Source organism: Triticum urartu, chromosome 4A, assembly GCF_056163025.1.
Source record: "Triticum urartu cultivar PI428250 chromosome 4A, HENAU_Tu73, whole genome shotgun sequence".
Lineage (NCBI taxonomy): Eukaryota > Viridiplantae > Streptophyta > Magnoliopsida > Poales > Poaceae > Triticum > Triticum urartu.
This window is the reverse complement of record NC_141876.1, coordinates 212,362,362-212,386,075: the sequence shown is the minus strand read 5'-3', so window position 1 is coordinate 212,386,075 and position 23,714 is coordinate 212,362,362. Positions and strand designations below refer to the sequence as shown.

General features: G+C 49.2%; 1 long non-coding RNA gene across 6 annotated transcripts; it reads right to left on the bottom strand.

The window, feature by feature from the left end:
• Positions 1-7,451: 7,451 nt before the first annotated feature.
• On the bottom strand, positions 7,452-10,697 carry LOC125551450 (uncharacterized). 6 transcript variants are annotated; one of them, XR_015600734.1, is made up of 4 exons: positions 9,889-10,697; positions 9,470-9,606; positions 8,545-9,020; positions 7,452-7,759 (listed from the first exon to the last, which is right to left on the bottom strand). It is a non-coding gene; the product is annotated as an uncharacterized LOC125551450 (long non-coding RNA). The 6 variants fall into 6 exon arrangements; XR_007302652.2 differs by having other exon boundaries at positions 8,545-8,620; positions 8,955-9,020; positions 9,470-10,696; XR_007302653.2 differs by having other exon boundaries at positions 8,545-8,616; positions 8,955-9,020; positions 9,470-10,696.
• Between the last annotated feature and the right edge of the window lie 13,017 nt (positions 10,698-23,714).

Genomic DNA, 23,714 nt, shown 5'->3' with positions numbered 1-23,714 from the left:
CATCCTTTAGGTACTTGAGATGCTCATTGAGGCTAGAGTCAGTCCATTTGTTTTTAGCCTTCGTCTTTAGGAGTTCGAGCGTGAAACTCAAGCGGGTCACCTCAGAATTGCAACCATGATACAAAGCAGTGTTTGAGTCTAACACCAGTTGTTGCAGCTTAGCATCCTCTCTAGAAGCAGCTCTCTTAGTACTCGTCTCCTTGCGAAGCAGTGCTTGAACATGAGGGTCTTCCATGATTGAACTTAGTACCAACGAACTATGTGGTGTGGAGTCAATGTTCTCTCCGCCGCCATGTCCGACCCCTTCTCCGCCGACATCTCCGGCCCATTCTCCACTGCCATGTCAGGCCCCTTCTCCGGCACCATGTACGGCCTCTTCCCCGCCGCCATTATCGATCATCACTTTGTCTTGCCTCGTGTCGTCATTGCCTACCCCGTCGGTGTCCTCAACATCTTCATGCTCATCTTGAATTACCCACCGAGTATAGCCATCCATGAAACCAGTCATGAGCAGGTGCGCATCTGGCGGCATCGTGGGAACGGGGGTACCCAGACTTGCCTTCCTGCGGCCCAGGGCATGGCTGCACCAGCGGCCTGGTACGACCCATCTTCATCAACCAACACTCAATACCCTCGCTTGGGGGCAAGCCTCGCGAGGCAGACGACACAAGAGCTCCAAAGGGGTAGCCTCACTAGGCTGGCTCGCGAGGAGCGGAGAGATCAAGGCAAGGGGCACCTCATAAGGTTTCTGTGACATAAGCCATGATGACCAACGCCAGGCGGGCGGCAGCGGTTGCAAAGTGCCAATTTCCTCTTTCGTGCTAAAGTGGCAGGCGCAGGAGAGGAGTCCCGAGGCGTCAGGCAAAAGTTTCCATATCGGTGCAATGAGACCAAGAACAGCAGGATGGCAAGACGGAGTTCATCACAGAGCCCATGACGGCGTCACCACCAGAACCATTGGCAGGTGAAGACCACCTTATGTCAGGATAACTTGTACTCGTTGTCCCCCTTAAAATTTGCCATTGTGGGATCCCTTCCCGCGTAATATTTGGGAAGAGGACCTGGGCCTCTATATATAGGGCTAGCCACCACCGTAGTAAGGGATCGGCTCATCTGGAGGGATCATTCAGATCACCCCCAACCACGCAAGCTCATCGAGCTCAAGAACACCTCTCCTAAGGAGGTTGTTCTTCGCTTGTACTTGTTCATCCCCAGCCTAAAAGGCAATCCACCACACCACACTAGAGTAGGGTATTACACCACAACGGTGGCCTGAACCAGTATAAACTCTTGTGTCCTTTGTTCCTTGGGTTCGGCGAGCAAGGCTTTGAGACCGTTATGAGAGCGTGAGCTAGGGGGAGAGAGATCTTCGTACACACCCTAGTTTTCAAACCTTAAGGGTTTGCCGGAACCTGTAATCCGACATTTGGCATGCCAGTTAGGGTGCGCTGAAGCTTTCCCTTTGCCGATCCACGTTCCCCAGCTCCATCGCATCCATGTCAGACGCTCGCTGAGCCCATGCCGAGCGTCGTGCCGTCCTCGCCGCTCGCATCGCCCAGACGGCGCTCGTTGGTGGACCTCCCCGATGTTCGCCATCACCTGCTGCCAACGCCGCCACTAACCCGGCAGCGAATGAGCAGGAAGCGTCATCGCTGCACCCCTTTGTGCTGCGGGACGGCCGCACTGCCATCCCGTCGCTGACTCCGGCCGGCTTGTCATCCCATGCTCGTCTCGCGCCCACGGATGCACATGCCGCGTTGCTCATGTCAGGCGAGCTCTTGCGTTACCGCCCGGTCGACGACATCTACGAAGATTGGCTGGACCACATCACTGAGCTCGTCAGCGCCGCTGGGGGCTCTCCTGCACCATCCCTCTCGTTGCCTCGCCCGCCTCCAGCCACGGGGGACGTAGCTCACGGAGCGCCTCCGCCGCCCCTGCATCATGACGGTGCTTTCATGCCGACACGCGCGTCTCACGGAGCGCCCCCGCCTCCTCCGCACCAAGACGGTGTCCTCGCCCAAGACGCGTGGTCCTGCGGCATGATCCGCCATGCTGTGCGCCCGTGCATGAAGAAAGAAGCTGCCATGAGGTCCCTCGACCACAAGAAAATGCTCTCGCACTCCCAGCGCCACCATGTCAAGACCGCGCGCCGCTTGCCGTGGCGGTGCGCGGGTACCAAGACAAGATTCCACCGCCATGACAGGCTTCAGTGACCATAGCAGGCTACCGAGCCTTTACTTCCGAGCTGCGCACCGTCATTTGGCAAGGCAAGTTCAAGCCAGATCTGCCTTCGCGCTACGATGGCACCTCAGACCCTGCGGAGTTCTTGCAGCTCTACAAGCTAAGCATCGAGGCGGCCAACGGCGACAAAAAAGTCATGGTGAACTAGTTTCCCATGGCTCTCAAGGATGGCGCTCTCTTGTGGCTTCCAAACCTGCCCGCTGGATCCATCTCCTCCTAGGGCCAACTTCTAGGGTACTCGCAACCGCCCGCCAGCTGCAGGCGATGTGCGGCGCATCAAGCAGCAACCAGGGGAAACCCTGCAAAAGTACATCCAGCGCTTCAACAACGTCCGCCTCAAGATCTCCAAGGTGACAGATGAGGCCATCATCTCCACTTTCTCCAATGGTGTCCGTGATGTCAAGATGAAGGAAGAACTCGCCATCCACGAAGAGCCATGCTCGGCCCAGGAGATGTTCAATATGGCGACCAAGTGTGCGCGAGCTAAGGAGGGGCGCCTCTCCCTCCTCGAGCTCCCTGCTGCTGACTCCGAAGAGAAGAAAGCCAAGGCGAAGGACGTGAAGCGTAATGGAGTAGCCGTGCTCATGGTGGAGCCGGACTCGAAGCACGGCCGGGACCACCCCGAGTCATCTAGGTGCAGCCGTCCATTTTGCGCCTTCCAAAATGTACACAACCACAACACTAACAACTGCCAAGAGCTCAAGGCCATTAGAGATGGGCACTTCGGTCGGCGCCCCGAGCGCAACTACCGGGGCTATGGCCGAGGAGGAGGAGGAAGTGGGGGACGTTGGGACGACCGCGGCCCCCGTTAGGATGGCATGACCATCCTCGCGAGCACCACTGGCAGGACCAGCCTCGTGAGAACCGTCCTCAGGGCAATGCTGGCCTTCCTCCGCTGCCGCCATCATCGACGAAGAAAGACGACCACCACCAGGACGAGGGGGCTGGGGGCATCCAGGAGTCGTGCGCTATCGCCTGCATCCTAGGTGGTGCTCAGGCCCCAGCTTCTCAGCACATCTTCAAGCAGTTGGCTCGTGAGGTGAGTGCGGCCCTTCCCAAGCTCGAGGCCATGCACCCGCTCAAGTGGTCGAAGTGTTCCATCACCTTTAGATTGGCGGACCAGCTCAAGTGTGCGGCGACCGCCGGCATCCTTCCGATTCTTTGTTCACCCGTCATCAGCAACGTCCAAGTCACAAAGATCCTCATCGATGGCGGCATAGGGCTCAATGTCCTGTCCGTCAAGTCGTTCGATAGCCTCCAAGTGCCATACAATCAGCTACAACCTACCAAGCCTTTCTCAGGAGTGACTGACGGCTCCAGCACACCGGTAGGGCAGGTCCGCCTCCCTGTCACCATCGGCTAGCATAACAACTACCATACCAAGCTCATTGACTTCGACGTCGCCCCCATCCATCTGCCGTACAACGCCATCCTAGGGTATCCAGCATTGGCCAAGTTTATGGCAATGACCCACCACAGCTACAACGTCCTCAAGATGCTAGGGAGTGGAGGCATTATCACGATCCCCTACGAAGAAAGAGATGCGGTGTGCTCCCTTGAGTGCGCCTTCCAAGCTGCTGCGATCAAAGACCCCGACCACGAAGGCGTCATGTACGCTCACTACTAGGGAAAACCCTAGTAGTAGCGCTGGTTTTGTGCTCACTAGTAGCGCGGGTAGGCGCGCTACTAATAAGGCGCTACAGCTATTGCTTAGCAGTAACGCGTGCCGCACGCGCTACTGCTAGGACAAATAGCTGCAGCGCGTGTTCACTCCCACGCTGCTGCTAATGTAACTACTGGCAACGTGTTTTCTTTCCATCGCTACTAGTATTATTTTTTTAATTTTTTAATTTTAGTGTATTTATGCGCCATCATAAAAATATTGGTACAATACCAGTTATGAGGTTTACATCATTATGTCCATAACAGTGTGTCAAATGAAGGTGGATTAGGTTCAAGTGGAGGCAATATGTGGTGCATGTCAAAAGTATACTACTAATCCAAACTTGATATAGTTTGGACTAGTAGTACTTTCGATGTGCGCCACATGTTGCCTCCACTTGAATCTAATCCGCCAACACAAGCTATTTAATCATCATCATAATCATTAGCACCAACAATATTTATTTAATCACCACTAACACTAGCTAATAATAATCATCAGTCATTACCACCAACACTAGCTATTTTATCATCATAGTAATAGTGTAGCACATCATCATCCTCAAACTCATTTCTAGCTAATCACTCCTGCTGCTCTCTCTTAGGTAAAACAACATAAAACATGTGTAGCTTTCCTCCTTGATCAAGTTGGAGCATGCAGATGAACCTGTCTCCTAATTTTGGGTAGCACATCTGTTTGCTGCCCCCTAGTACTTGTCTGCGCTCCCCCATCACATATTTGGTCCAGTCTTGCACTATTAAGCATTCATCGCTGATCTTGAATACCTAAAGTAACATGTAGGATATCTTGGCCGTAAGCTAATAATACTCATGGTACCTTTAGTCTCGATCCCATAAGGCACAACATTCATCGGGAGTCCCTGTTGAAGAACATCGTATGGTCACATACTTAGCAATGAAGTTTAGCTTCACAAATAATGTATGGAAAAGATGCACTGAGCACAAATAGTAAAAATCTTACCATCCTTCCAAAATAGATGTGACCGTAGTTCATGACGAACACTATTGGTCGCACGTTTTCAGTACTAAGATTTCTAAGTCCAGGAAGAAAATTTGTCTTGACGGTATCAAGATCCTCAAGCCATGAAACATAATGACTTAGCTTCTCGCAGTTTAGTTCAGCCCCGAGACTGTAGTAGGTCCTGTCTACCAAGCGCTGGACATGTTTGCTTGCACCGAAATAAGCTGACAATACAAATTAGTTGTCAACTATTTTTGAAAAAACAATATCAAAGACATAAATATGGTTGAGAAACTTACATTTTGGTGTAACTGGAGGCGTCTGCACATCGACCCAGATGTCGGTATTACCTTCAATATCTTCTTCCGGACGAATATCAAAGGTGATAACCATATCAGGCTAAAATGCATAAGTCTTGCATACTGCTGGCCATGTTTTGCATCCAAAATAGGTGTAGTCGTCTGAATTGTATAATTTTGCGTGGAAAATATAACCATGCTTGGTCTTCAAATAAACTTTCTTTACCTCCGTAGTATGACTGAAACCTATCTTATCCAATACAAAAACTCTTGCATGGCAGGGGATACACTAGTAGAATAGTAAAAAAAATATAACTTCAAGCAAATGAAGCAGATGTCATGCTTAATTACAAAAAAAGACTTGTCGTTGTGACTTACTGTATCCACTTCGAAGTTCTCGTCCAGCTTGATGCTGAAGCGCCTATCATCATCTAGGAAGATTCCGTCGCACAGGCCGCGCTCGTCTTCACAGTATTTGCAAATACCGAAACCCTTTTTGTCGTCAGACATTTCCTATGTTCATAGTTAAAACATTAATTGAAAATCGATAGAAGACAACTACCAGGATACTCAACACACAAATCCGGGGCACTCGATATTTCCTACATATTCTGGCAAAAGTCATGCCAAAATTCACGGAAAAATCCGGCATGACCTTTGATAAAATAGGATATATCGAGCGCCTGAAATTTGCCGGAACGAAAATGAATCAACACTCCGGCAAAACATAGGCCACTCGGAGGTGTAACCTGCAGACATGACCGGCCACTTGGATATTGAGGAACACAAGATATACATTTCAAAATATCTTATAAGACTCAAATTAGCATGCATTCAATAAGCAAAAGTAAATCATCTCATGCGTCCGTACATCGTCGAATATTATCACTAATACATCCCGAATAGTGTCATACATATAACATCACTAGTACAACTAAAACCCTAGCACACGACGGGTATCGGCGCGGGCGGTGGACACCCACAGAGAAGGAACCATCACGGGATCATAGCTCCAGTGAGATCCCTGGAGAACCTGCCAGGTATTGGAGAACCTGTGCTCCAACGCAAACAAGTAGCGACGGATGTGTGCGTCCTCCTCACTAACATGGTGACACACCACCTCCGCGGAGTCCTCGAGCCTCTGGACCATCACTGGCCCACGCGACCGCCACCAAAGAAGGTTCGGGTCAACGACAGGCTGGCTCCTCGCCAACCTGCGCCCCCCGATAGGTAGCGCCTCCCAGTACCACCCCGGCGGAGCCCAGTCCCAGACATGGCCCATCTGGTCAAGCAGGTGTCGTCCTCCGCCGACTGGATGACAAGGATGCTGGATAGGCATCGTCCACGTCGATGCGGGAAAATTTCTTTAACTAAAAAAATAACAACAAGTTCTTACTAACTAGTTCTATTAATTCAACTAGTTCTTACTAAAAAGAAACTTACTATAAATAAAAATATTCTAGTACCTAATTAGTACCTAGTTCTTACTAACTAGTTCTTACTAACTAGTTCCAACTATAAAGTGAAATAAGTGGTCAAATTTTACTTGTTTTATGATTCATCTTAGAAATTTGATTCGTTTCCACCCTTACATGAACCCTAACTCATTTGAGCCGGATCCGCATCCGATTCGTTTCCACCCTAACTAATTTGATGGAGGTAGAAACCCTAGGCAGAGGTAGGGGAGAGGGAGGAGTAGGCGTGCTCACCTCGGGTGCCTGCGACGAGGGAGGGGCAGGCGGCGTCGAGGTCGTGGTTGGGACTCCGGGGCGGCGTTGAGGTCGGGGGGCGGGGGCGGCGTTGAGGTCGGGGTCGGGGGCGGCGTCCCGGCGGCGTTGAGGTCGGGGGCGGGGCCAGCCACTACAACAGGACCGCCACTATAGCAATGCTTTTTTCCGTATCTAGAAGTTCGTATATGCGTTGTTTGTGTATTTACCAACGGTTTGGGATGCGTTGTCTTATCTAGTGTTGATAGTGCGTAGTGCAACGCTTATACCGGCGTTGGTAAAAGGTACCGTTGCAAAAATGCAACACATAAAACAGACTTGTGCAACAGTTTTATACGTTGGTGATTAATGTACGGTAATCAAAATCCCATTGCTTGGCAACAAAAATTTTACAACGGTTCAAGTGTTGTACATATATAATGTGAATTATATTATTATTTATATATATATATATTGCCAGCAATTAAATTAATGCTCCACATAATTGGTGATAGATGTGTATTTCAAGTGAAGAAAAAGCAAGAGAATATTACTCACATATAATGAAGAAATCATATATTTGATAAAATTGTGGGTTACAATATTGGATATTACAAGAGGAACATCATCAGAATGTGATGCATAATCTAAATATTTTCTACACATCGAAAGTTCAACCGAAAGCATCCATCAACATCCCTACAACTTATCTAAAACTTAACTGAGGAACATCACCCATCACCCAAAATGAACATCCCTACAACTTAACAAACAATAAAAGCATCCATCATCATCATCATCATCATCATCATGGACAGGAGCATCATCATCTTCACACACCCATATAATCATCCATTTATTTCTTGCATCTACAAACAAAAAAATCAAAATGAACTGTTAACACACAGTGCATTGACATGATGCAAGTAGTTGTAGAGACAGAATATTAGTCATTGTATATGCTGATATATCTCTCTATGCAAACTCGATCCAGAAATTCATCTACACAAGCTGAGTACTATTTACTTTCTCTAGGAAATCACACTAGTAATTTGTTGAATTCTATATCCATTGCACACTGCATAAAAATAACAAATATTACTGCCGGTGTAACCATGAATGAATTGCAAAAGCTTAGCATATGAATATCGGATTTGTGATTTAATCCCTATCGTCGTACAATAGAATTGACAATTATATCGTTCATCGACAATGCAAAGACCAACCGCAGAATTTTCTTCAAACATTGAAAAAAGGCTAGTAAGGTCATTCTACTATTCATACTACTCATGAACCCATGCACAGTCTAACATTTTGTGTTACACATTGTTAGCTGGGAATAACTACTATGGTGATCTAAAATAGTTAGCTTCAATATGACATCAATAGTTAGCTTCAACGGAAGCCTTGTACAATGCACACTTATTCTCATGACGGTGGCCTTGGTCTGGTATGGTTAGGAGAAGACACCAAAAAGGATTGGTGGGAAATTTCTTAGATTTACAAGCCATACGCAAGAAGATTCGTATGTCTTTAGAATTTGCAATATATTAGGCCTAAGATTTAAACCATCGATATGATCATAGAAAATAAAAGTATGCTTGATGGCACATATATTTTCACATCCATCGACAAAAGCTATGAAGAAACTTACCTTATCAGATCAAATATGAGCAAAATTGGTAATTCTCAAGTTCATCCTCTCCTCTACTTGCATGCCACATACCTAACTGGTACACGTGGTAATTAGCTCAAGTAAACATTTGTTTTCTTTTAAACTGAAAACAAACATAATTTGTGTGCTGCAAATACAATAGAATATGTTTTTTGTGATGCATAGTGACATAAATATTATAAATGGCACAAATAATGATGAGTAAATATTTTGTGGGCAACGAACAAAAGTGAGAGTTGAATCTCTGGACCCAAAAAAGGATGGTTGCAAATGGATAGTGTGTATACTGTTCTAGCTTTCTAGGAACATCTTATTGGGCAAAACCAGCAAATTTATATTGAAATTGCTAAAAGAGTAACTAATTTATCATGGAATGGCTACAGGAATACCTTAATTTTAGAGGGACAATTTGTAGGCGCTTGTTTCCTTGGAGTGTATTTCATGAGTACATAGTACTGAAAAATAGTAGTACATCACAGGTTAATCCTTTTATCTAGTTTGTTCTTTCCCTTCCCGCATGGAATTTGCAAAACAAAACTGTTTGGTATTTCCATCATTCATACATACAATAGGCAGAATAGAACATGTTCCTGACATTTAATGCGGAATAGTACCCCAAAAATACGTCTATAGGAGCACCGTGTCCTGAACTCGCCATGAAAAGGCAAACTTCTAATATTAAAATATTTCTCATGATTTTTTTAAGATGATACATCGAGATACCATGTTACCACGATGAGAGTCAAAAGATAATACAATTACGCTTTATCTGGTCTGAAAGTGCATATGAATATAGAATATAATTTGTATTGTCCACCATACTGAGATAACAATACATCAACTCCCAACTGTAACAGAAGAACCTATATTGTTTTTGGAAAGTAAGGGAAAGCATCTAACTTACCGCCAAATAGTGGTTGAAATATTCATCATTTGGTACTAAAAACACCTTGCTGATGATATAGTCTGGCATAATAATCATATCTGACTAACATAACTCAAAGATCAACTTTTATTTTAGAAAGGAAAAGAAGCACCAATCTGCAAAATATAAACAAATAACTAATATTAATAAGCAAATTAAATAATTCTGCTCAGTTTCAAAGCCATATACATACTCTGGTTGTAGCAAGTGCACTGCAAGCCATGCAGACTAAGTTAAGACGTACAATAGTAAAAGTCTTATATATAGTGCATGATAGTCAACTTGATTTACAATCTCTGATATGTTTGTAGTTAATATATGCTAGTTAAATTAATTGCTGCAGTTTGTTGTTGCTCAAGCATATCAATTTGCATAGTATAGAGAGGCCCGATCATTACCTTGCATGTAATATTAATAAGTGGACGAATCACTATTGAGATTGGGTGCTACTTTGCGAGCTTAATCGTGCGTTAATGAACAGTTGAACAGATTGGGTGCTACCTTGCTGATCTTCTTGCCTTTACAAAGAAAAAATAGATGTAGTCATACCTAGAATGAGATCTGTGGCAGCAGTATCCATCCAGTCCTATTAGTAAGCGTGCTCAGGTCCTGCCCTGCTTACCTCTCTGACTCGTCATGCCAATTCGGACGGCGTTTACATGCATAGTACTATGGAGGTGGATAGTCAATTTGGCAAAGTATATTTGTGAGGCAGGTATTTTGGGCGTGGCCCGCTGGTTACATCGGCAGCAGCTGCGAATTGGATGACGGCAAGGACGGATCGCGCGCTAAGAACATGCGCTGTTGGTACATGAGATTGGCTTGGGTTTGGGGGAAAACTTGGTGGGCAGGCCTGATACTGCACATGGCCGTACCTTAGATTCGTCGTTGGTTGTAGGAGTGCCATGACGAGGGGCGGCGCGCCGGTATGCAGGGCAGCAGGGGAGTGGTGACGAGCGACGACGCGCCCGGATGGAGGATCGCAGGGTTGTGGCGAGGTGCGGCGCGCCAGGACGGAGGATCGCAGTGGAGTGGTGAGCGGCGGCGCGTCAGGATGCAGGTAGGTCGCAGCCGTGCAAAGGAGTTGGTCGCAGGGGAGCGGTGACGAGGGGCGGCGGCCGGCATGGGAGGCTCGAGAGGAATAGGCGCCGCTGTGGGGACAACGAATGACCTAATCGTGAAAGCTAACTTGGGCTGGGCTGGGTTAGTGCATTTGGGCTTTACTTAGTTGTGGCCGGTTGCAATCTAGTACGTGGGTCACGAGCTACAAGTCTACAACGCATATCCTACAATGGTTATATATGCGTATCTACTGTGAATTTTACAACATATAATCAAAATGTTGTACACTATGTGTTGCTTTATAAGGGGTATCCTTGTAGTGGGCATTGAATCTGGGGTCGGGGCGGCGTGGGGAGAGCGCGCGGCGGCCGAGGGGCGACGGCGGCGGCGAGAGTGGAGTTGATTTGGGGGATGAAGTGGCTGTGGGGAAGGACGAACCGCGTGGTTAAGTCAGAAGTACCATTAGCGCGTTCCAGAAAGGGCGCTGCTGCTATGTTAGCTACCGCGCGTTCTGGAATACACGCTGCAGCTATAGCGATTAGCAGTAGCGCTGGGCCATTATACGCGCTACTGCTAGGTTGGGCTAGCCATGTGCGTCCAGTTCAAACGTAGTAGCAGCGCTTTTCGCTAGTACGCGCTACTGCTAAAGTCATAGTAGTAGCGCAGTTTATTTACGCGCACTGCTACTAAGTAGCAGCAGCGCTTGATTTTGTACAGCGCTACTGGTAAAATTCTGTGTATAGGCTTTTCCCTAGTAGTGGCTCCTGAGGCCATCCCCAAGAAGAAGAAGCAGCTACTCCTCCCAGGGCCTCAGGAGGGCAGCGTCTCCAGCGGCACCACCTCAGGACCTGCACCCACAGTTGGGGCGCCTCCCTCCCTCGCATAGGAAGGCGCGCCCGGCGCCCTTCTCGGGCAAGGCTCGGGGGCTCTCTTCTGGAGGGCCTCAGGCCTAGCCAACATCACGAAGGAGGAGCTCAGGCACCATGTGGAGGTGTGCTTCGCCACACTTTTCCCTGAGGAGGGCACTGGGCAAGGAGAGCCCGGTGCTTAGGAGTTTATCGTTAAGGCGACCCAAGGGCTTCAAGAGGCAAGGGCCATGCGTGGTGACTGCTAACCACCACCTGGCGTAGCCCCCCGTCCTGGCGAGGACGGTGGGCTGTGTGTCTGCGTCGACATTCGAGGGCTCAATAGGGCCGCATCTCGGGAGCGCTTCTGGCCTTCGCACGTTGGTCGGTGCGTGGGTCCACCTCAGACCTACTTTCGCATGACATTTGGCTTGCCGAACGCGGCCGTCACCTTCCAGCGCCACCTGTGGAGCATCCTGGTGGCTCACGAGGCTAGGTATCACGCTGTCCTGGTGGAGATGGCGACGGTCCTCAAGGAACCACCCGAGCCCCAGGAACCTGCTGAGGCTCAGGGCCCTGGCGGCTCGTGAGGAATGACTCTTCGGCACGCATCATCGGCTACTCTAACACCACTCAAGCGGCGTTATCAGGTGAATCCTTTTCAGCTCCTTCAGTCGGAGGCGCCCCTCGGGCTGCATTATCCCCAAGTCGCACAGGTCTGTCCCTATGGCGTGTATCCTTTTGCATTTCTAGCTTACCCTACTGGGGGCACCCCTCGGGCTGCATCATCCCCAGGCCGCTCGGGTCCGTCCCAGTGGCAGGCATTGTTCTTGCATCTATCCGAGCTAACCTGCCTCTTTCCTGAGTCATTTCATGATTATCACGTGCTCACCTATTATCCATCGCGGCCACCCGCGTTGCCCATCGGCCCCATGCTCATCCCGCTATAAGGGGTACCCATGCTGGCACGACGCTTGTGCTCGGGTCTGTCCCTGCAACGGTGACAAATCTGAGCGGTCGAGCTCTGGTTCACAGCACGCCCCATGCATGTCACCTCACCTTCTGTCAGGACCCCGATTCTAAGTCACATCGATCTAGCCGGTAACACCTCATATCACTTTGCGGCCTCACGCACGGTATTCCCACGGGTGTCGCCTTACCATGGCCCGGGACCGTTTGCGCCTTTTGGCTCACGTATATGATAGTGTCGCTAGCATCCAAATAACAGAGAACCCGGGCCGACATGACTAGTCGTGAACCCAAAGTGGCACTAACTTACGGGGACAGGCATACATGAATCAACATCGAGCATGTCGGTCAGCAGCATGCGAATCCGGGCTGTAGCATTGGGCTAACAGGACTCCGGGAACCCGGGCTGTAGCAGGCTAGGCAGGACTCCGGATGTCGCCGCGTGACATTTCCCCAAAGGGACAGACACATGAACGAAGTGTTCTGGAGCAGTAGTGCTTTGCTAGCAGGACTCCGGTGAACCGGGCTGTAGCGGACAACTATGGCTCATGGAAGCACAACACTACATTTCCCCATAAGAGAGGCTACCAAGGATAAACAACTAGGATGTCGGATCACACACATACCAAGCATTTCAATCATACATGCAATATGCTCGATATGTGTAAATACAACATGGCATCACAACATAACTCTACGACTCAACTATTTATTCATTAGGCTCCGAGGACCGAGATATTACAAACATGGGTCTCATGACCCAGCATTCAGAGCATACAAGTCAAAGCACATGCGGAAGCTTAACTTGTCTGAGTACATACTACTACAAATGAAGAAGGCTCAAAAGCCTGACTATCTACAAGACCCTCCCAAGGGTACAAGATCGTAGCTGAGGTAACAAGCTAAACGTCGAAGTCCACACAGAACTACTAGCGAGACTGAGGTCTCTCTGCAAAACATAGAATAGGCAAACGTGAGTACAAATGTACACAGCAAGACTTACATCAGAACTAACTACATATGCATCGGTATCAACAAAGAGGTGGTGGAGTTTAACTGCAGCAAGCCAGCTTTGACTCGGTGGCTATCCTGAACTACGACTACAAGTAACTCTTTTGAGGTGGCGCACACGAGTCCACATATTCACCATATCAATACTCCACTATGGATCCACTCCCGCCTCCCTGCGAGAACGCCATCGATAGCACTCACACTTATCTTGTGCATTTTAGAGTATCCACTTTCACTTGTCTATGAACTATGCAAGGGGTCCAAGTTTCCATATCCGAGGAATCCGGCTATTCGAATAGATAATGATAACCCTACAGGGGTGTACTTCTTCACACACGCTCTCGCCACTTACCACCATGTACACGTCGTGTATCTCGGCAACCTTCAAGCGGAAGCCTGGTGAGGGAGTTGGCCATGACCTGACTAATCACACAAGTCTCTCGTCCAGGTTTATCGCCTATTCGGGTTCCATCCGCAAGGAGATCAGGCCGGGGTGTCGCTTACGGCCCCAAACGATGTGTACAGGGTTCCCACGCCCACCATCCGGGTGCCACTTGGTACACCGGGCCAATATGCCTAGTCTGTCCCAAGCTCACCTGTACTGGGTGCCACTTGGTAGACTACTAACACTACCTACAAACACCAGAAACTAGTTGCAACTCCTGGATAGAGATCGAGTTGATCAATAAGTCGAGAGGGGTCGAGTTATCAGAACCCAATGTGTGGTAGTAACTGTTCATGGATCACAAACACATAACTCAGTTCCTGAGGATGGCTGCAATGAGACAACCCACCATGTACTCCTACATGGCCTCTCACCACTACCTTTACCAAAATGTGTTAACACACTTAGCTCTCAACAGTAGGACGTGTTCACCACATTCCAATTCATCCCCGATGAATCAGACCTGACTCAACTCTAAGTAGTAGCAGGCATGACAAACAAGCATGAATGAGTAGGCACATCAGGGCTCAAACAACTCCTACTCATGCTAGTGGGTTTCATCTATTTACTGTGGCAATGACAGGTCATGCAGAGGAAAAGGGTTCAACTACCGCAGCATGTAACAGTTGAATCGTTGTTGTCCTAATGCAGTAAAAGAGAGCAGGAGCGAGGGAGTGGGATTGTGTCGGAATGAACAAGGGGTTTTGCTTGTCTGACACTTCTGAAGAGGAACACACTTCATCGGCGTCATCGTTCTCGTCATCGGTACACGTCTACCAAGAGGGGACAAACACCGGCAACTGAGAAAGAACACAATCAATGCAATGCCACAATATGATGCATGATCATGACATGGCAATATGCTGTGATTTGAGCTAATGCATCTAGCTATGATTTAAATGAAGTTGGTTTGAATACATAATTCAAATTCCAACTCCATATATGATTATTTAAATGCCCTTTATTTGTTTTGTCCAAAATAGAGAACAATCATTGTTCAAACATGCATGAAAATGGTACAGATGGATTCCTTGAATTTTTTTGATAAATTTTCATATATAATTTATTTCATTTGGAGCTATAGATAATTTTCTATGAATTTTAGAAGTTTAGAGCATTTTCTGCAATTTCCTGAATTAAGTTTAATCCAGAAAAGACTTATTTCGTCAGCATTAGGTCATGCTGACCTCAGCAGGTCAACAACGCCTAACCAGAGTCAAACCTGACAGTGGGACCCATGTGTCATCGACTCAGTATCAGTTAGTGACACAAACAGGCGGGTCCGGTCAACGGGCACGTCAGCACGTCAACTCTGACTTGTGGGGCCACTGTTATTAGTTAAATATAATCAGAAACTAAACTATTGTTAATTAAGGGCGTGGGCCCGGTGTCAGTGGGTGTGGGCTCAATTAGTGGTGCCATTAGCCGCTAATGACGCCCACGTCGGATGCGCCGGCGGTTAGACGACTGCGACGACCCAGAGCGGCAGTGGTTCACCGGAGTGGCGCTAGGGGCAGCGGCTAGGTGCGCTGAGGGCACCAGGAGGTAGCTCATGCTCCCGCGCATCTAGTGGAGGCAGTGAGAGGGTGCGAGGTGGTCTGTAGCAGCGGCAGCGGCGAGCTGGGCGGCGGCCGGAGCTCGGGTGTCGACGGAATCGACAACCCGGCGCGCGGGAGGACCAGCGATTTGCACCTACATGTTCTACGAGAGCTCATGAACCCAACGGAGGCACGCACGGGACCATTTGGTCACCGGAGCCTCGTCGGCGACGAGCTCGTGCGGCGGCGGCATATGGGACTCGCGGTCATCGGCGTTGCAGCGAGAAATCGACCATGGGGAGAGGGTGAGATGACGGCGGGGCTCATAGGGAGTCGGATGGGCGGCTCGTTTGGCTCGAGGAAGTGTCGGAGCGAGTGGGCGGCGAAGGGGATCTCCGACAGACCGAGGTTGAAGAAGATGGCGGGGACGGCGATTCGGGGCTTCCCCGGTAGCTTGGCTCGGCGTGGATGAAGAAGACGATGATGCGGAGCTCAAGGTCTCATCGACAGGGCGAGGGGTGGCCGGTGGCCGCGGTGGTGGCGAGCGGCGTCGACGGCGGCACTCAGTGGCGTTGCGGAAGCGAGCAGAGGAGGGAGAGGGAGTACTAGGAGAGAGGGGGAGGTGCAAGGGGTCAAGGGGACTGCGTGGCGCCCTCGGGTGCCTCCAGCGGCGAGCAGTTATGCAGGAGTGGCCGGCGCGTGCCGGCGCGCGGTGGGCACACGCCCTCGCGTCCTTCTTTCAAGAGGAGGACGACGACTAGCAGAGGCCAGCTGGGCTGGGCTGGCTTGTTGGGCCGCAGGTAAGGCCAGGTAAGTGCTCTGCCTTTTCTATTTTCTGTTTGTTTCTGTTTTCCATTTTTTTGAAGTTTGTTTTGAGTTTGGTTTTCAAACAAACCAATTTCTATGCTTCTGAAAATTATTATGTGGACTTAGGAAACTAGTTCAGAGCCACATGGAAATTTTCAAAATTATTGGGCTTATATCTATTTTATAGTAAATATAAACCCAAATCAAATAGCGAGTGATTTAATTCAAAGGACCAAGAATAATTATTTTTGTGATTCCAAAAATATTGGTTTGAGTTATAGCTCTTGCCAATATTTTCAGAGGTTAGCAGGAACATTTTGTTTGGCTCATTTGAAATATTTTAATGTTGATCATTTTTAAAAGATTTCTGAGGCTTGGGAATTCCCTCAATTCAATTTACTTGAATTTAAGATGATGCATGGATGCATATGCAATGACAAGCAAAGGCCAAAGCTAGGGCTGTGACACCTTCTTATGGAACGGCCAGTGGCAGACCGGAGGGCGTGGCTGCAGCCAGTATTCCTCCTTCACGCTAACCTGCAGGAATCCCCGGAGGCTGATGGCAGAGGGCACCACGGGCTCCTTTTTTCACACAATTCACTTGCGCGTTAAAGGGGGCTCCTGAGAATCCCGACTCGGGAACTCTCACTGGCTCTCCAGCCCACACCCCCTGGCCTTGACCATGGCATCGCGACTCGCATACCGACAGCGGCTCAGCTCGCTTGAGGGCCAGGACCCGAGGACGTAGAGCACATAGAAGGACATGAAAGGAGGGGAAGACTCACGCGAGCTCGACCGAGTTGACGCACAAAGCTGGCGCGGTACGAGGAATCGACTTTGGACCGCAAAGATAAGTCTCACACCTGGACCAGCCACGTGGTACGGCAACACCGACTTCCTTTCCTACCTTCAGGTAGTTCTTTGCATGCTAAAGGGGACCTCTTGAACATCGCGCCTTAGGAGCTCTTACTGGACCTCGGGCCGCTCACCTCCGGGCCTTGACCACGGCATCGTGACCTGGCATACCAGCGACGATTGTAGCCTGCCTTGGGACCGACACCTGTTGGCGTAGAGCACTAGGCTACCGCGAGGATGGAAAGGGGGGGACTGAGCCGAAGGAAGACACGTAGTCATAGATCTTCATAATAAGGAAAATAATGACAAAAGACACTAGAAACCCTTTACACGCCCCCATGGGGTGCATCTCGACTACTTGCATGGAACAAAGAAGAAGGTTTCTAGGAGCCCTATCTACAGGTGTCACCACCAACGCATCATCAATAGTGGGCCATGGGGGGCCGACGCCAACCCCATCCAGATCAACGGTGCTGGCGGACGGACGCCGTTGCTGCACTCCAGGCATGGCGCGAGCTCGGGGGCACGTAGCTGTCGTCGCTCGTCTCCGGAGTCTCGACAGGCTCGGGAGAGTCGCAGGACCACCAGGAGCCACCGCTGCTACTGGAGGAGCTGGCGGCAGGTCCAAGGGCGGGTTGAGCGCCTGCCGCCGCACCATCCGGGCGGCCCCCTCCAGGACAGCACTCCAGGAGATTGCTCTCCTTGTCGAAGACCTTGAAGAAAAGCATTGAGGCATCATTGTACTTGAAATGAATGGCGAGCGCCCCCTCCGGACGGCAGACACTGGCGACCTAACCCCATCCACAGGTCATGAAAACCTTGCCGGGGGAGACCACCTCAACATCCACCCCCGCCGTCGGGGTGTTGCACCCAGCGAGCTGCAGCCATAGCTCCTACGCCCCCCTCGGCGGCATCTCTTCGCTGAAGAACAACTAGAACCAGATCCACGTGCTATGTGGCATCACCGCCCACACCACGAGTTCTCATGAGGAGCCCTCGACATGGGTTCACGGGGAGGCGGCGCGCACCGCCACTGCACACCCCGGCGGCCGCGGCGTGGGGGCGTCGGTCCCTGCTACCTCCTCCGAAGCCCTCTGCCAGGGCGTAAAAAGGCAGTGGATAGCCGGGGGAGGCCGTTTGGCCAAGGCCTCATCACCTCCGGCCACTCAACAGCATCGCGCGAGCGAGCCAGCCTCTTCTTCGACGGGAGAGGGCCAAAATCTTCGCTGGGGGCTTTCCCCTTCTCAGCGACGGAGAACCTCCGTATCGGTGCCATGGGTGACACGGCGTAGCAGCGAAGCAGGGAGGAAGAAGAAGAAGCAGGAGGAGTGGAGGAAGAGATGGGTGATGGGGGCTCTGCCCCTTCCCATTTATAGCCAGGAGGAGGCCAACCGCCGGCCTCCACAATCTAAGGTAATAATGACCTTTTTCTGCATGCAACAGGGACTCATCAAGTCGGGCAGTTGCCGAGGCAGCGTGGGGAAGCGGTGACACCCATGTCCCATCAATCGCCACGCATCAATCAAGGCCATAGGTTGTTAGGGCCCGCGGCGCTCCACAAATGACCGTTAGCTTCACCGTGAAGCCAAGCACGAGCGCACCCTGGGCTTGGGGGCTACTGTCGGAGTCCTGGGAATGGGGGTACCCGGACTTGCCTGCCTGCGGCCCAGGGCGTGGCTCCACCAGTGGCCTGGTACAGCCCATCTTCATCAAGCAACACTCAAGACCCTCCCGATGAGCCAAGCCTCACGAGGAGGATGACACAAGACCTCCTCAGGGGCAACCTCATTAAGCAGGCTCGCGAGGAGCGGAGAGATCAAGGCGAGGGGAACCTCGTGAGGTTTTCGTGACGTAAGCCATGACGACCAAGGCTAGGCGGGCGCTAGTGGCCATAGAGTGCTGCCAGTTTCCTCTTTGGTTCTAAAGAGGCAGGCGCAGGAGAGGAGTCCCGAGGCGTCAGGAAATGGTTTCCATATCGGTGCAACGAGACCAAGACCAGCAGAGCCTTTGGCAGGCGAGGACCACCTTTGTCAGGATAACTTGTACTCATTGTCCCCCTTTAAATTGGCCGTTGTGGGATCCCTTCCCACCTAATATTTGGGGAGAGGACCTAGGCCTCTATAAATAGGGCTAGCCACCACCGTAGTCAGGGATCGGCTCATCCAGAGGGATCATTCAGATCAGCCCCAACCACACAAGCTCATCGAGCTCAAGAACACCTCTCCTCTAGAGGCTGTTCTTCCCTTGTACTTGTTCATCCCCAGCCTACAAGGCAATCCACCACGCTACACTGGAGTAGGTTATTACACCGGAGCGGTGGCCCGAACTAGTATAAACTCTTGTGTCCTTTGTTCATTGGGTTCAGCGATCTAGGCTTTGAGATTGTTACGAGAGCGTGAGCTAGGGGGAGAGAGATCTTCGTGCGCACCCCAGTGTTCAAACCTCAAGGGTTTTCCGGAACCCATAATCCGACAGCATTAACACTACCATTGTCATAGTGGTCGAGCCAAACCCGTCTTTGCATCTTCGACACAAACATAAAACCTCTCTTATGTTATTTTCTTTCATGTCCTACACAGCCAACCACAACCACCTGTCCACCATCGTTCCACTGACCCTCGTGACCTGCACAGTAATAATAAACAAATTGATTATAAAAATGCGTGCATGCATCAAAGTCATACAAAAATTTGGCATGACCCTCCCTAAAAATAGGACATATAGAGTTTGCCCGGAATTCGCCGAAATGGAAATAAATCGACATTTCGGCAAAACATAGGAAACTCACAAGCACAATTCGGCGTCAACTAAAGCCACACACACAATTTCCATCATATCGCCCGATTATGTCATATCGCACACACATACACATATTTCCATTCTTGCAAAAGCATAAATTTTTAACCACCTATCTCGAGATCGAGCACGGCGTGAGATGATGATCTAGTAGGGAGAACAAAAGTGGACAAATGTAACGCCCAATATGCGACTATACTCCACACGTGTTGAGGCATGACTTGGGGCATAAGCGCATATTGGTATGGCCACAAGAGTGGGTGTATCTTTCGCATCTCATGTACTGAATAGATAGAATAAGAGCTTTGGCTTACAATCGCCACAATGTCACACAAATATCATCAAGTAATACAATCATTCAAGATGAACACAGAGTCCGACTACAGATGAAATCAAATCAACAAAAGACAACCACCCAAGCTAAGTCCCATGATCGATCATACTGGGCACCACTACTGATCGTCCGGAAAGGAAACATAGTAACGATCGCGGTCTTCCTCGAACTCCCACTTGAGCTCTATGGCATCACTTGCATTAGACTCATCGATACCTGCAACTGTGTTTTGTAGTATTCTATGAGCCACGGGACTCAGCAATCATATCACCCACGGTATCAAGACTAACAAAGCTTAAGTGGGTATGGCATGGTTAAGTGGTGTAGTTGTAGCAAGTCTTAAGCATTTTTATGGTGAGTAACTTAAGAATACAAGAATAAGATGAGAAGCTAGGCAAACGGTCGTGATCTAGTAATGATCAAGAAGTGATCATGAACTACTGACATTCAATAACCCCACCGTGTTCTCTTCTCGAACCTCGTCGAAAAGAGACCATCACGGTTACGCATGCGGATTGTGTGTTTTAATGAGATTAGTTTCAAGTTCACTACAACTGGATATTAAAAACTCCAATATGCCACATAACCATGGGCACGACTCTCGAAAGTTTAAACCCTGTAGGGGTGTCCCAATTTAGCCCATGACAAGCTCACGATCCGCGGAGACAATCCTCCATTTCGAGGTGCCGACACCCTATCGGAGCCGCGCATATCTCTTCTCAGGCCATGACTGCGAAGGCAGGAAGGATCTGGTTCAAGACAAACCTGCTGATGTGTAACACCCACGATGCGGCTATATCTCCCACATGTTGGAGCACGACTTAGAGGCATAACCGCATAGTAGGCATGTCGCAAGAGGGGTAATCTTTACACATTCCATGTACTGAATAAGAAAGGGATATAGAGTTGGCTTACAATCGCCACTTCACACAATACATAAATATAGCATTACATCATCCAGAATACAATCAAGGTCCGACTACGGAACCAAAATAAAGAAAGACCACCCCAAATGCTAGATCCCCGATCGCCCCAATTGGGCTCCACTAGTGATCAATAGGAAACGAAACAACACAAAGAACATGATTTTCATCGAGCTCCTCCTTGAGCTCAGTTGCATCACCTGCACTAGTATCATCGGCACCTGCAACTGTTTGGAAGTATCTGTGAGTCACGGGGACTTAGCAATTTCACACCCTCGCGATCAAGACTATTTAAGCTTAAAGGTAGGACAGGGTAGTGAGGTGGAGCTGCAGCAAGCACTAGCATATATGGTGGCTAGCTTACGCAAATGAGAGCGAGAAGAGAAGCAAAGCATGGTCGAGAAGCTATAAAGATCAAGAAGTGATCCTAAAACTACTTACGTTCGAGCATAACACGAGAACCGTGTTCCCTTCCCGGACTCCGCCGGAAAGAGACCATCACGGCTACACACGTGGTTGATGCATTTTAATTAAGTTAAGTGTCAGGTTTTCTAGAACCGGATATTAAAAAATTCCCATCTGCCCATAACCGCGGGCACGGCTTTCGAAAGTTCAAAACCCTGCAGGGGTGTCCCAACTTAGCCCATCACAAGCTCTCACGGTCAACGAAGGATATTCCTTCCCTAGGAAGACCCGATCAGACTCAGAATTCCGGTTACAAGACATTTTGACAATGGTAAAACAAGGCCAGCAAAGCTGCCCGATGCGCTGACAAATCCCGATAGGAGTCACACATATCTCGTTCTCAGGGCCCACTGGATGAGCGCTCCGTACAACTAAAACCATACCTCGAGTTTCCCCGAGACCGCGCTCCAAAGCACTCTAGTTTGGACCAACACTCAGAGGAGCACTGGTCCGGGGGTTTAAAGTAAAGATGACCCTTGAGTCTGCAGAACCCAAGGGAAAAAGGCTTAGGTGGCAAATGGTAAAACCAGGGTTGGGCCTTGCTGGAGGAGTTTTATTCAAAGCGAACTATCAAGGGGTTCCCATTATAACCCAACCGCGTAAGGAACGCAAAATCAAGGAACATAACACCGGTATAACGGAAACTAGGGCAGCAAGTGTGGAACAAAACACCAGGCATAAGGCCGAGCCTTCCACCCTTTACCAAGTAAATAGGTGCATTAAATAAATAAGATATAATAATGATATCCCAACAATAACCATGTTCCAACAAGGAACAAACTCCATCTTCATCTGCAACTATCAAGGGGTTCCCATTATAACCCAACCGCGTAAGGAACGCAAAATCCGGGAACATAACACCGATATGACGGAAACTAGGGCGGCAAGAGTGGAACAAATCACTAGGCGAGAGGCCGAGCCTTCCACCCTTTACCAAGTATATAGATGCATTAAGATAACATAGCAATATAATGATATCCCAACAAGTAAATAAAAGATGTTCCAACAAGGAACGGCCTCCAATCTTCACTTGCAACTAGCAACGCTATAAGAGGGGCTGAGCAAAGCGGTAACATAGCCAAACAACGGTTTGCTAGGCAAGGTGATTTAGAGGCTGGACATGGAAATATGGGAGGCATGTTATAGCAAGTGGTAGGTATCGCGGCATAGCAATAGAGCGAGCAACTAGCAAGCATAGATAGAAGTGATTTTGAGGGTATGGTCATCTTGCCTGCAAACTTCTGCGAGCTGACGAAAGCTTGATCCTCGTAAGCGTACTCAACGGGTACCTCGAACACGAACTCGTCTCTCGGCTCTACCCAAAGCAAGAACACAAGCAAAGGAAACAACAATAAACCACGATGCAATGCGCAAGCAACATGATGCAAAATATGCCATGGTATGCGGGATGTGATAAGCAATGCATATGCATGCTCCGGAAGGAAAATATTGAAAAAGGCATCAACTTGGCAAACCAAGTGCGCCGTTGGAAGGATGAGTTGATTTCGATCGAAATCGATATAAAGATCACCAGAATCGGATGCACGGTTTGCAAATGCAACAAGAAACTAAGCTACTGCACTCCAACATAGCAACAAAACACATGGGAGTGATCTTCTCAAGAAGTTGTTCAGTGGCACGAAGAAGTTTGGATCTAGGGTTTCACCCGAAAATTGGACGGGGAAGACCTTTATATAGGTAGAGGGTGTTTGGAGTGTCCAAATGAGGTGCAGTTTTGAGGATGGAGGGGGTTTGGATGGGTTATTGGGCCACTTTGGAGGGGTGTTGGGCTTAAACACACACGAGGCCTTTATGATTACCCAGTTAACCGTTGGAGTATCAAACGGACTCCCAATGGCACGAAACTTGACAGGCGGTCTACCGGCGGTCTACCAGTGGTGTACCAAGGCCGCTTGGAAAATCTCGGTCCATTCCGAGAAAGTTTAACACCCGCTCATGAAAAGAGACAAAAGGGGGCGCTGGAGGGCGTAGGAGTGTCGGATTGCAAAACGGACAACGGGGAAAATGCTCGGATGCATGAGACGAACATGTATGCAAATGTGATGCACATGATGACGTGATGTCAAATCCATGACAAAAATAAAATGCAAAACAAAGACAAAACCCAACCACGAAGGAAAAACATATCGCATCTCTGGAAAAGGCAAGAGTCG